Here is a 14,246-nt window from a genome sequence, read left to right as displayed (position 1 = left end):
TAAAAGCCTCAAGCAAGTTTCCACCACCTAACACGGAAATGAGATGCGGGGGAGATTTGTTTTGAATGCAGCCTAGCGCTGTTGCAATTAACCTAGCTTCCAGGTAGGGGAGAAATTCTAGGTGTAGCACCTTTTAAACCCCTTCAAGTCACTAGCCCTGTCTGTCTGTCAGTCAGAGTTGGGCTCAATTCGTATTGACGGCAGTCAATTCAGGAAGTAAACTAAAATTACAATTTAATGACTTTTCAGTAAACTGAAAAGTAAATTGAAATCAATTTGAAATGAGCCCAACCCTTCTCTCTCTCTTTCTTTCTCTATTTCTCTCTCTCGCCAGGTTCAAGACACAACACACACAGAGGTTTAGTTTCATGAGGATCCAGGAGCAGATGGAAGCTTGTGTTTACATCTGTGGTACCGAACTCCCCATCCCAGCTGACTGACACAGTGCCAAGCCTTGGTTGTAAATGAGTTTAGGAGGTGGTTGTGTGTGTCTGTGTTTTCTGACTGGTGTGTCACTGCTTTGGAAGCTTCAGGATGTGATTCATCTCTAATCAGAACCTCTGGGAGTAGCAGAGCTAATGGCTAGAACAGAACCTCACACGTCACCGCCTTGTCCTCTGGAAACTCATAGTTCATCATACAACCAACCCCAATGAAACCTAAAGCAAGACCCTAACTCCTTCTCTAGCTTATTCTCAACATGATTTCAGCACTTTTATTTCCATGGCTGATTGATCATGGCTCATTCTTGTCCCTTTACAGTAGACATGGTGGTCAATATGTTTGGTACATCGAATCGCATTATCGAATCGCTATATATATAGAATCGTGAGAATCGCAATACATATCGTATCGGCGCTTAAGTATCGTGATAATATTGTATTGTAAGGTCACTGGCAATTCCCAGCCCTGCCTGCTAAAGACTGCACTCTGGCACAATATATTGTGTTTGTTTCTTTGGCTGGTCACAAGGAAATTTGAAAAGCTTCAGGTGGGTCACTGCACAAGAATGTTAGGTAACGACTGTTTCATATTCCTACCATGTAGACTCGCCCAGACCACAGGGCAATCTTGATCAAATATATGTATGGTTCTCAGTGGCCTTTGTTATTTTTATTTTCCAGGTTGACATTTTGAACAAAACGGCTGTGCTGAGACCATGGGCTGCAGAGGGTTGGTTGCCTTACTGGACATCGCTTAATAAAGTGAAAGAGGTAAGGAGACGAAGAAAAAGGCTGCATGGCGTTTGAGGAATATACTGCACAGTCTATGCAACGACTCCATTTAGACTGGCACCATTGCTGTGACGGGTCTATTAAGTTAATGTGGTCTAAAGCATTTTTGCATACACGCAGTGACAAATGTAGGTTATTTGCGCATGTAATTTATATTTGATGATTTAGCTATGTGTCAGATTATTGGGCTCTGAATTTTACATTTGGGTTTCTCAAAGTGGGTATTTGGGTTTGCCCAAGTAGAGTAAAGTCATTGTTAAAATGTGTCCAGGTAATAGGTCAAAATGGTGTTAGGTAAGGGTTTTGGAATATATTATAGCCTGACTATCTTGAGATAAATGGTTGGTTCTGATGTTGACGTTTGCGCTGTGACGGTCATGGAGTTTTGGATGACTGTAATTGGTCAGCCAAATGACCGCTGTCTCCGTAATAACAGTTCGAATAGCAAAGACAAACGTTCAGCCTCTATGGAGGCTCTATTCTAGAGTGCCTGGGTAAATTGTGTTTGAGAGCATTTATAAACTCTCTAAATGGTTAAATGAGTGAGAAATAAATGGCATTGTTGCAATAGTTTGTGAGTGGTCAACATACTCATGATACGATATTATCACGATACTTGGGTGCCGATACAATATGTATTGCAATTCTCATGAATCTACACTGAGTATACCAAACATTCCGAACCCCCCCCCCCCCTTTTGCCTCAATTTGTTGGTGCATGGACTCTACACAATGTCGAAAGCTTTCCACAGGGATGCTGGTCCATGTTGACTCCAATGATTCCCACAGTTGTGTTAAGTTGGCTGGGTGTTCTTTGTGTGGTGGACCATTCTTGATACACACAGGAAGCTGTTGAGCATGAAAAACCCAGTTCTTGACACTCAAACCGGTGCACCTGGCATCTACTACCAAAGGCACTTACATACTTTATCTTACCCATTTACCCTCTGAATTGCACACATACACAATCCATGTTTCAGGGCTTAAAAATCCTTCAACCTATCTCCTCCCCTTCATCTACATTGATTGAAGTGGATTTACAGGTTAACAGGTGACATCAGTAGCTTTCACCTGGATTCACCTGGTCAGTCTGTCAAGGAAAGAGCAACTGTTCCTCATGTTTTGTACACTCAGTGTATACTATCATAAATTGGCATGCTTAATTATTTTACCATATGTGCAGTTTATAAGGTGCTTGTTTAAAAAATACAAGTAATATGATTACTATTACTAAGTATGTGTATATAGTAAATTGTATGTTTAGGTTTTCAATATATCAACATTTGTTTCTGGTTATTGATTTGGACACTTTAAAACTGTTTTTTGACTTTGGGCAATTTATCACAATGTTTTGTCAGCAGAAAGCAGCGACAGCATAATTTTCAATTGACGTTTTTGTAATATAAATGTAACTTTATTAACAAAATGAATTTCCAATGGTATTGTACTTAATCTGGTAAAAACTGCTGAATGAGTTCAAAAACACGAGGTGATTTATTTATTTTGATAAAATCACCAAAACGGGTTTGCCCTGCCTATTAAGTAGTGATGGGGGAAAACATTGATACAGTTACACTACCGTTCAAAAGTTTGGGGTCACTTAGAAATGTCCTTGTTTTTGAAATAACATCAAATGTATCAGAAATACAGTGTAGACATTGTTAATGTTGTAAATGACTATTGTAGCTGGAAACTGCAGATTTTTCTATGAAATATCTACATAGGCGTACAGAGGCTCATTATCATTTTGAGCCTGTAATCGAACCCACAAATACTGATGCTCCAGATACTCAACTAGTCTAAAGAAAAAGTTTTGAGCTGTGCTAACATAATAGCAAAAGGGTTTTCTAATGATCAATTAGCCCTTTAAAATGATAAACTTGGATTAGCTAACACAACGTGCCATTGGAACACAGGAGTGATGGTTGCTGATAATGGGCCTCTGTACGCCTATGTAGATATTCCATTAAAAATCAGCCGTTTCCAGCTACAATAGTCATTTACAACATTAACAATGTCTACACTGTATTTGTGATCAATTTGATGTTATTTTAATACACAAAAAATTTGCTTTTCTTTGAAAAACAAGGACATTTCTAAGTGACCCCAAACTTTTGAACGGTAATGTAAGCCTACGCTCATGACGCATATCGTGGTAGGCGGTGATAGCGGGCACTGTGGGCAGTTGACATGGCGTCTTTAATTTCTTCCTCTCCTGTGTTGGCCTGGCAGTGCTTGTCCCCCTCTCTCGCTCTTTCTCTCTCTCTCGCTCTCTCTCTCTCTCTACTCTGAACTGGCCACTGTGGGAGAATGGGCAAGTGGCGAGGCTCCTGGCAGCCTCTCCTTCCTCCTGCTGCCATTGGAAACCGCTGCCCTACTCTGACATTCCTGTCTGTGGAGTGTGGGATGCAAATGCAAACAAAGACCCCTTTTGTGCTGTTGGGGTTGTGGATGCATGTGCTTGGGTGGAACACAACTGGTTGCCCAGCTCTGGGGGCTTCAGCAGCCCAGTGGTGGGGAGACGGGCTGGGCTGGGCAGGGAACTGGGCAGCAGCATGGATAGAGAAACAGTAGCTCAAGGTCTAAGCTTGAGCCCAGATACAGTACGGATCACTGACTGTCAGAAGAATCATCGAGCCTGCTGTTTTTGTTTGTCAGTAACTCCACTGTATTCTCCTTCTTCTTGGAATTGTCAGCCTACTAATTAGAAGCCATTAACCACAGTGTGCGCTGGTAGCAGGCACACTCTCTTATTGTCTGATTTAACAGGGAGAGGTGTAACCTTTGTGTCTGAGAGCGGGAGAGATAGAGGGTGTATATGCAAAGTGTGGGTAAATGTATATTTGGTTCGCTTTCCCGGCAATGAATGTGTTGATGCTCGTTGGTGGTTTCCGACTGCATTAGGTTAATGAGGGATTCTCTGCCACTTAGAGCAGAAACTCTCCTCCTCCAGCTCCTTGGCTGAACGGCTGAATATCTCAAATGTCGGCCTGTTTCTATGGCGGAGACATTTTCCCATCCCCACTGTCAGTTCCCTAAAAGCAGTACTGCTGCTTTTCATATGGTGACACTCTGGCTATCCTACCCCCTTACTAATCGATGGTCCACAAATTATTTTCAGTTTCCGATGTCAGAATATGTCGGGATGGTACACACAGGCTTGGGCTGAGCTTAGAAAGGACCTATTCTGTATGCCAAGGCCCATACGATCCGGATCAGATTTTTTGTGTTTAATATAGGTACGTTTTACATACCTCCACTAAGACCCTATGATCCGTGAGCCGTACATGATATAGACAACATCTTGGTGTCATTATACTCCTTAGGCTATAGTGTGCTCTCATATCTGTCTAGATTCCCATTCATTTATTCAACATAAAAAATATTTATATCTCACAAGTATCCTTTTTGATTTAGCTTATTTTTAGACATTGTCTGGAACCTTATTCCCTTCAAACACGTCACATTTCAAGAGTGTGCACTCTGGTACTTGAAAATATGACAATTTTCTGCATATAAATTGACATTATAGTTCATTAACCAAGCACAGCCCTCCTTTTAGGGTTGCACAGTCAGCAAATCACCAGCAGAGTTCCCTTCAAATCCATTTTCCTGTTCACTGTGTTGGTGGTGCTCATAAAATTGATCAGAATTAGCAGAGAGGCCACTTTGTAAATCTTATGTACTTATAGAGTAGATATTGTTCCAAACAATACGTCTTCAAATCAAAAAGGGTACTTTTGAGATTGATTCATATTAATATTTTCTATGTTAAATTAATGAATTCATGTGAATGTTTATTTCAGAAGGTCCATATGTTAGAGCACACTAGGAGTATAATGACACCAAGATGTTGTTCGTGCGCACACAATGTCTCTAGGCAACCTGAAGTCGATAGCCAAAGTCTATGCCCCTTCGCCGGTGATTGGTCAACAGTAGGGATTCTTCAATGAAGTGTTTGTTGTCAGTCAATGAGAGGTTAATTGTTTTCATGCATATTTTTTTACTTGAGAAATAATGTACCAAACATCTTAGTTAGATGTAAAATTTCGCGACTAAGATCTTATTGGCAAAAATGTCAAAATTAATAACCGATTTCTTGAGTTATCTTAGATAAATTCAGACTATTTTGAGGACGTGCTATTTTGAGGAAGTGCATACTGGCTACAGTGTCTCAAGATGGACAAACAGTACTATTGATGCTTTTTTCTCGTTTTTCTAGCGAAGGTCTTAGAGGTATGGAGGTAGTTCCTCTCTCTGCGGTAGGTAAACCATCATAGGGGGGAGCTCAGCCTCCAACAGAGATAAAGGGAGTCTCTCTGCTCTATAATAGAATAGGGAGATGCGCACTCAATTCTCAGCTGTAGAGGAATTCAGCTGAGCTATTTTTACCCTGCATGGCGCGGGCGGTTGCTATGGGGTTGCTATGGGGTTGCTATGGGGTTGCTGATGGGCACTGACGATATGCTGGCGTCTCGATGCATGCGTTGGTGTGCGTGACGACGAGCTGCGCCAAGGATCCACTTTAGAATGAGTCATATCCTCAGAGCTCCTCTGACCTACATCTGAGTCAGTGCGTGCACACACACACACACACACACACACACACACACACACACACACACACACACACACACACACACACACACACACACACACACACACACACACACACACACACACACACACAGCGCATCAGCACAATGCCTGTGAGAGGGAATTGGTGAAAAAGGGTTTGTTGAGTGAGATTTTGTAAGTAGGAGAAAAATCTAATCAAATCTAATTTTATTTGTCACATGCGCGGAATACAACAAGTGTAAATCTTACCGTGAAATGCTTACTTACAAGCCCTTAACCAACAATGCAGTTATAAGAAAATAGAGAATAAAATATTTACTAAATTAGCTAAAGTCAAAAATAATTGTCCAGGTGGCCATTTGATTAATTGTTCAGCAGTCTTATAGCTTGGGGGTAGAAGCTGTTAAGGAGCCCTTTGGTCCTAGACTTGGCGCTCCGGTAACGCATGTGTGTGGTAGCCGAGAGAACAGTCTATAACTTGGGTGACTGGAGTCTTGACCATTTTTTGGGCCTTCCTCTGACATCGCCTAGTATATAGGTTCTGGATGGCAGGAAGCTTGGCCCCAGCGATGTACTGGGCCATATGCACTACCCTCTGTAGCGCCTTATGGTCGAGTGCCGAGCAGTTGCCATACCAGGCGGTGATTCCACCGGTTAGGATGCTCTCGAAGGTGCATCTGAATAACTTTTTGAGGATCTGGCAACCCATGCCAGGTCTTTTCAGTCTCCTGAGGGGGAAAGGCGTTGTCGTGCCCTCTTCACAACTTTCTTGGTGTGTTTAGACCATGATAGTTTGTCGGTGATGTGGGCACCAAGGAACTTGAAACTCTCGAGCCACTCCACAACAGCCCCATTGACGTGAATGGGGGCATGTTCGGCCCTCCTTTTCCTGTAGTCCACAATCATCTCCTTTGTCTTGCTCATGTTGAGGGAGAGGTTGTTGTCTTGGCACCACACTTCCAGGTCTCTGACCTCCTCCCTATAGGCTCTGTATTTGAGGCTACTAAGAAATTATGAGGGGGCTCCTGCCTGGGAGGTGTATTAATCGGTTTCTGTGTATATGAGGGGGAAACATGACATTTGCGGCTTCAGTGATTGATGAGTGGCTACTTTAAAAACATTTCTCTTCCCCTTCCACCCTCTCGTTTTCCATGTCCTTCCCTTTATCCTTCATGTCTCCCTCTCTCTTCTTTTCCTCTTGTCTCACTACTGCCCCAGAGAAGCCAGGATGCATTTGCTAACTGTGTAATTGGCTTTTGAATGTTGTGATATGCTGGTTAGGGACTTGATTGGCTGTTCAGGGCTCAGTTCAGTGACTTTCTCTGCTCAGTGGTTGGCTGCTCAGGGTTTCATGGTGACTGAAAGTGCTCTGTTATTGGCTGCCTGTGGAGCTGTGATGAAGTTAAAGGGGAAGGAGGAGGAAAATAGGTCATTGTGTCAGCGGATCAGTGAAGCACTGAGTGACCTCATAGTTATACAACCACAGCCGTTAGCTGTAGCTACCGCTAGTGTTGCTGCTGCTACTGCAACTGTTGTTATTTTAGAGGAAACAGAAATGTTGCGGTAGCTTTTTAACCCTAATCCTACTTCCTATCATTCCTCAGCTCTCACGTCATGCTCTGTCTGCATGTTTTTCTTCGTGGCGATTCCAGTGTTATGGACTTGCACACAAAATCACAACTTTAATGTGTCAAAGAATTTACAAAAAATATAAATTAAACCGGTATGTGTGTATAGTAGCTCTAGGGGGGTGTTAATACCCAAAAAGACTGAACATATTAGTGAACGTCTGTAAGTCTTAGGTCATAACATGGATAGCCATTTTGAAGGAAAGGCTTGGCTGAGCACAAACTATAATTTTTTTAAGGTTGTCATTTCCATTATTACTTTAGAGACGAAAAATTACTTACGGATGTTACACCCTCCGTTATGGTTGTTACAGTCTGAAATAGACAATCAAATTAGAATAATGTCCGCAAAAGGCATAGTAACTTATAGGCCTGGGCGGCATTAGTATTTGACTATATATACTGGTATTGATGCACGCACCGGTTTGGGTTTTTACTTTACTTTTTATAACGGTATTTCAATTTGTAATGTGATACACCACTCCAGCGCATGTAACGTCTTTTTTTATACTTTACTCCGTTTCCTAATTGAGTCGTCTCTCCTGCTCCTCCTGGATGCCGCTTCCCCATACGCTTCCTATACTAAGCCCTGCACCCTATCACTCGAGCACTTGCTGTGCCATTCACTCTGCCTGCATGGTCAGATGCAACAAGATGTTGGTGACAATGATGCTGATTTCCACTTTGCTTCAGCATATTGAGGGAGAATATAAATATAAATGAATATAAATCCACAAGTGTTCTATAATTACACTATTAGTTTGTATCATACTGTCTGCAAACAGCTAGTTTGTCTTTTCTTATAAAGTTGTGGCTAAAATAAATTGTGTTAGCTGCTAATGCTAATTTCTAGTTAGCTAGCAAGCTAATTAGCTTAATGTAAAAAGTCAGCTCAAACGTAGCTAGGTAATACAGCCCGATACCAGTGCTGGTGTAGGCCTAGATCAGCATGTTGTTTGGGCAACGATATCTTCTAAATCAGAGAGAAATAGTCAAAGCATGAATATGTTAGCTAGCACTGGCTAGCTAGTTTGTTATGTAAATATTTTCTTAACTGCATTGTTGGTTAATGGCTTATAAGTCTGCATTTCACGGTAAGGTCTACACTTGTTGTATTCGGCGCATGTGACAAATAAAATTTTATTTTATTTGATTTACTAGGGGTGTGAAAGTTTAAACGAAGTTGGGATCCTTAACGCTAAGAAAAATCAGCATGCAGCATGTACAATGTTGGTCCCATGTTTGATGAGCTGAAATAAAAGATCCCAAAAATGTTCCATACGCACAAAAAGCTTATTTCTCTAATTATTTTTGGCACAAATTTGTTTACATTTCTGTAAGTGATCATTTATCCTTTGCCATGATAATCCATCCACCTGACAGGTGTGGCATATCAATAAGCTGATTAAACAACATGATCATTATACAGGTGCACCTTGTGCTGGGGACAATAAAAGGCCACTCTATAATGTGCAGTTTTTTCACACAACACAATGCCACAGATGTTTCAAGTTTTGGCATGCTGACTGCAGGACTGTCCACCAGAGCTGTTGCCAGATAATTTAATGTTAATTTCTCTACCATAAGCCTCCTCCAACATCGTTTTAGAAAATTTGGCAGTACTTCCAACCGGCTTCGCAAACGCAGACCACATGTAACCCCGCCAGCCGAGCACCACCAAATCTGGCTTCTTAACCTGCGGGATCGTCTGAGATCAGCCACTCGGACTGCTGATAAAACTGTGGGTTTGTACAACCGAAAAATTTCTGCACAAATTGTCAAACTGAGTGCTCATCTGCGTGCTTGTCGTCCTCACCAGGGTCTTGGCCTGACTGCAGTTTGGCGTCGTAACCGACTTCAGTGGGTAAATGCTCACCTTCGATGGCCACTCGCATGCTGGAGAAATGTGCTCTTCACAGATGAATCCCGGTTTCAACTGTACCGTGCAGATAGCAGACATTATGTATGACGTCTTGTGGGTGAGCGGTTTGCTGATGTCAACGTTGTGAACAGAGTGCCCCATGGTGGCGATGGGGTTATGTTATGGGCAAGCATAAGCTACGGACAACGAACACAATTGCATTTTATTGATGGCAATTTGAATGCACAGAGATACCGTGGCGAGATCCTGAGGCCCATTGTTGTGCCATTCGTCCGCCGCCATCACCTCATGTTTAAGCATGATAATGCACAGCCCCATGTCGCAAGGATCGGTACACAATTCCTGGAAGCTGAAAATGTCCCAGTTCTTCCATGGAGATGTGTCGCGCTGCATGATTCTAATGGTGGTCAGACCAGATACTGACTGGTTTTCTGATCCACGCCCCTCCCTTTTTTTAAGGTATCTGTGACCAACATATGCATATCTGTATTCCCAGTCATGTGAAGTCTATAGATTAGGGCCTAATGAATTTGTTTCAATTGACTGATTACCATATACAGTGCATTCGGAAAGTATTCAGTTCCTTTCCCCTTTTCCACATTTTGTTACATTGCAGCCTTAATCTAAAATTGATTACATTTCTTTTTTTCTTCATCAATCTACACACACAACCCCATAATGACAAAGCGAAAACAGGAATTTGACATTTTTGCAAATGTATAAAATTAAAAAATTAAAAAAACTTATTTACATCAGTATTCAGACCCTTTGCTATGAGACTCGAAATTGAGCTCAGGTGCATCCTATTTCCATTGATCATCCTTGAGATGTTTCTACAACTTGATTGGAGTCCACCTGTGGTAAATTCAATTGATTGGACATGATTTGGAAAGGCACACACCTGTCTAAATAAGGTCCCACAGTTGACAGTGCATGTCAGCGCGGAAACCAAGCCATGAGGTCCCAGGAATTGTCCGTAAAGCTCCGAGACAGGATTGTGTCGAGGCACAGATCTGGGGAAGGGTACCAAAAACTTTCTGCAGCATTGAAGGTCGCCAAGAACACATTGGTCTCCATTCTTAAATGGAAGAAGTTTGGAACCACCAAGACTCTTCCTAGAGCTGGCCGCCTGGCCAAACTGAGCAATCAGTGGAGAAGGGCCTTGGTTAGGAGGTGACCAAAAACCCGATGGTCACTCTGACAGAGCTCCAGAGTTCCTCTGGTGTAGTGATGCAGAGATGGTAGTCCTTCTGGAAGGTTCTCCCATCTCCACAATCAGGCCTTTATGGTAGAGTGGCCAGAGGGAAGCCACTCATCAGTAAAAGGCACATGACATCCCGCTTGGAGTTTTCGAAAAGGCACCTAAAGGACTCTGACCATGAGAAACAAGATTCTCTGGTCTGATGAAACCAAGATTGAACTATTTGGCTTGAATGCCATGTGTCACGTCTGGAGGAAACCTGGCTCCATCCATACGGTGAAGCATTGTGGTGGCAGCATCATGCTGTGGAGATGTTTTTCAGCGGCAGGGACTGGAAGACTAATCAGGATCGAGGGAAAGATGAACGGAGAAAAGTACAGAGAGATCCTTGATGAAAACCTACTTCAGACAGGGGCGAAGGTTCACCTTCCAACAGGACATCGACCCTAAGCACACAGCCAAGACAATGCATGAGTGGCTTCGAGAACAAGTCTCTGAATGTCCTTGAGTGGCTCAGCCAGAGCCCAGACTTGAACCCGATCGAACATCTCTGGAGAGACCTGAAAATAACTGTGCAGCAACGCTCTCCATCCAACCTGAAAGCTTGAGAGGATGTGCAGAGAAGAATGGGAGAAACTCCCCAAAAACAGGTGTGCCAAGCTTGTAGCGTCATACCCAAGAACACTCGAGGCTGTAATCGCTGCCAAAGATGCTTCAAGAAAGTGCTGAGTATGGGTTTGACTGCTTATGCAAACATTTCTAAAAACTTGTTTTTGCTTTGTCATTATGGGGTATTGTGTGTAGATTGATGAGGGGAAAAAACAATTTAATCATTTTTAGAAAAAGGCTGTAACATAATAAATGTGGAAAAAGTCAAGGGGTCTGAATACTTTCCGAATGCACTGTAACTCTGTAAAATAATTGAAATTGTTGCGTTTATATTTTTGTTAAGTGCAGAGTCACAGTGCAGTTATCACAAAATGTAAACTCAGCAAAAAAAAATGTTCTCTCACTGTCAACTGCTTTTATTTTCAGAAAATTTAACACATGTAAACATTTGTATGAACATAACACGACTCAACAACTGAGACATAAACTGAACAGGTTCCACAGACATGTGACTAACAGAAATGGAATAATGTGTCCCTGAATAAAGGGGGGGTCAAAATCAAAAGTAACAGCCAGTATCTGGTGTGGCCACCAGCTGCATTAAGTACTGCAGTGCATCTCCTCCTCATGGACTGCACCAGATTTGCCAGTTCTTGCTGTGAGATGTTACCCCACTCTTACACCAAGGCACCTGCAAGTTCCCGGACATTTTTTGGGGGAATGTCCCTAGCCCTCACCCTCCGATCCAACAGGACGTGCTCAATGGGATTGAGATCCGGGCTCTTCGCTGGCCATGGCAGAACACTGACATTCCTGTCTTGCAAGAAATCACCTACCGAACGAGCAGTATGGCTGGTGGCATTGTCATGCTGGAGGGTCATGTCAGGATGAGCCTGCAGGAAGAGTACCACATGAGGGAGGAGGATGTCTTCCCTGTAACGCACAGCGTTGCGATTGCCTGCAATGACAACAAGCTCAGTCCGATGATGCTGTGACACACCGCCCCAGATCATGATGGACCCTCCACCTCCAAATCGATCCCGCTCCAGAGTACAGGCCTCGGTGTAACGCTCATTCCTTCGACGATAAATGCGAATCCGACCATCACCCCTGGGGAGACAAAACCGCGACTCGTCAGTGAAGAGCAGTTTTTACCAGTCCTGTCTTGTCCAGCAACGGTGGGTTTGTGCCCATAGGCGACGTTGTTGCCAGTGATGTCTGGTGAGGACCTGCCTTACAACAGGTCTACAAGCCCTCAGTCCAGCCTCTCTCAGCCTATTGCAGGCAGTCTGAGCACTGACGGAGGGATTGTGCGTTCCTGGTGTAACTCGGGCAGTTGTTGTTGCCATCCTGTACCTTTCCCGTAGGTGTGATGTTTGCATGTACCGATCCTGTGCGGATGTTGTTACACGTGGTCTGCCACTGCGAGGACGATCAGCTGTCCGTCTTGTCTACCTGTAGCGCTGTCTTAGGCGTCTCACAGCACGGACATTGCAATTTATTGGCCACATCTGCAGTCCTCATACCTCCTTGCAGCATGCCTAAGGCACGTTCCCGCAGATGAGCAGGGACCCTGGGCATCTTTCTTTTGGTGTTTTTCAGAGTCACTAGAAAGGCCTCTTTAGTGTCCTCAGTTTTCATAATTGTGACCTTATTTGCCTACCGTCTGTAAGCTGTTAGTCTCTTTTTGTATCTATATTTTTATTTCACCTTTTATTTGACCTTGTAGGCCAGTTGAGAACAAGTTCTCATATACAACTGTGACTTGGCCAAGATAGAGCAAAGCAGTGCGACAAAAACAATGACACAGAGTTACACATGGGATAAACAAACGTACAGTCAATAACACAATATAAAAATCTGTATACAGTGTGTGCAAATGAAGTAAGGAGGTAAGGCAATATAGAGGCCAATAGTGGCAAAGTAATTACAATTTAGCAATTTACACTGGAGTGATATATGTGCAGATGAGGCTGTGCAAGTAGAAATACTGGTGTGCAAAAGAGCAGAAAAACAAATATGGGGTTCAGGTAGTTGGTTGGATGTGCTATTTACAGATGGACTGTGTACAGCTGCAGCGATGGGTAAGCTGCTCTGACAGCTGACGCTTAAAGTTAGTGAGTGAAATCTCCAGCTCAGCGATTTTTTCAATTCGTTCCAGTCATTGGCAGCAGAGAACTGGAAGGAAAGGCGGCCAAAGGAGGTGTTGGCTTTGGGGATGACCAGTGAGATATACCTGCTGGAGCGCGTGCTACGGGTGACACACTGTTGTTATCGTGGCCAGTGACCTGAGATAAGGCGGAGCTTTACCTAGCATAGACTTATAGATGACCTGGAGCCAGTGGGTCTGGCGACGAATATGTAGCGAGGGCCAGCCGACTACAGCATACAGGTCGAAGTGGTGGGTAGTATATGGGGCTTTGGTAACAAAACGGCTGGCACTGTGATAGACTGCATCCAGTTTGCTGAGTAGAGTATTTGAAGCCAATTTGTAAATGACATCGCCGAAGTCGAGGATCGGTAGGATAGTCAGTTTTACGGGGGTATGTTTGGCAGTGTGAGTGAAGGAGGGTTTGTTGCGAAATAGGAAACCGATTCTAGATTTAATTTTGGATTGGTGATGTTTAATATGAGTCTGGAAGGAGAGTTTACAGTCTAGCCAGACACCTAGGTATTTGTAGTTGTCCACATATTCTAAGTCAGAACCGCCCAGATTAGTGATGCTAGGCGGGCGGGCGGGTGCGGGCAGCGAACGGTTGAAAAGCATGCATTTGGTTTGACTAGCGTTTAAGAGCAGTTGGAGGCCACAGTAGGAGTGTTGTATGGCATTGAAGCTCGTTTGGAGGTTAGTTAACACTAGAGGTCGACGGATTATGATTTTTCATGGCCGATACCGATTATTGGAGGACCAAAAAAAGCAGATTTATTTTTTATTTTTTATTTGTAATAATGACAATTACAACAATATTGAATAAACACTTATTTTAACTTAATATAATACTTCAATAAAATCAATTTAGTCTCAAATAAATAATGAAACATGTTCAATTTGGTTTAAATAATGCAAAAACAAAGTGTTGGAGAAGAAAGTAAAAGTGCAATATGTGCCATGT

At 43.0% G+C, this 14,246-nt stretch overlaps 1 protein-coding gene across 2 annotated transcripts in view; it reads left to right on the top strand.

Moving 5' to 3' along the window:
• The window catches only part of LOC139578599 (circadian locomoter output cycles protein kaput-like), a 71,567-nt gene that overhangs the window by 17,267 nt on the left and 40,054 nt on the right, over positions 1 to 14,246 (top strand). Inside the window, exon 2 of one of the 2 annotated variants that reach the window (XM_071406427.1) lies at positions 1,125 to 1,214. The exons of the other annotated variant lie outside the window; for it this stretch is intronic. The gene's annotated coding sequence lies outside the window, so the exon portion shown is untranslated. The remainder of the gene's footprint in view (positions 1 to 1,124; positions 1,215 to 14,246) is intronic. 2 annotated transcript variants of the gene reach the window in all.

Source organism: Salvelinus alpinus, chromosome 6, assembly GCF_045679555.1.
Source record: "Salvelinus alpinus chromosome 6, SLU_Salpinus.1, whole genome shotgun sequence".
Lineage (NCBI taxonomy): Eukaryota > Metazoa > Chordata > Actinopteri > Salmoniformes > Salmonidae > Salvelinus > Salvelinus alpinus.
Note: the sequence above shows the minus strand (reverse complement) of the source record. Positions and strands in the feature narration are given on the sequence as shown.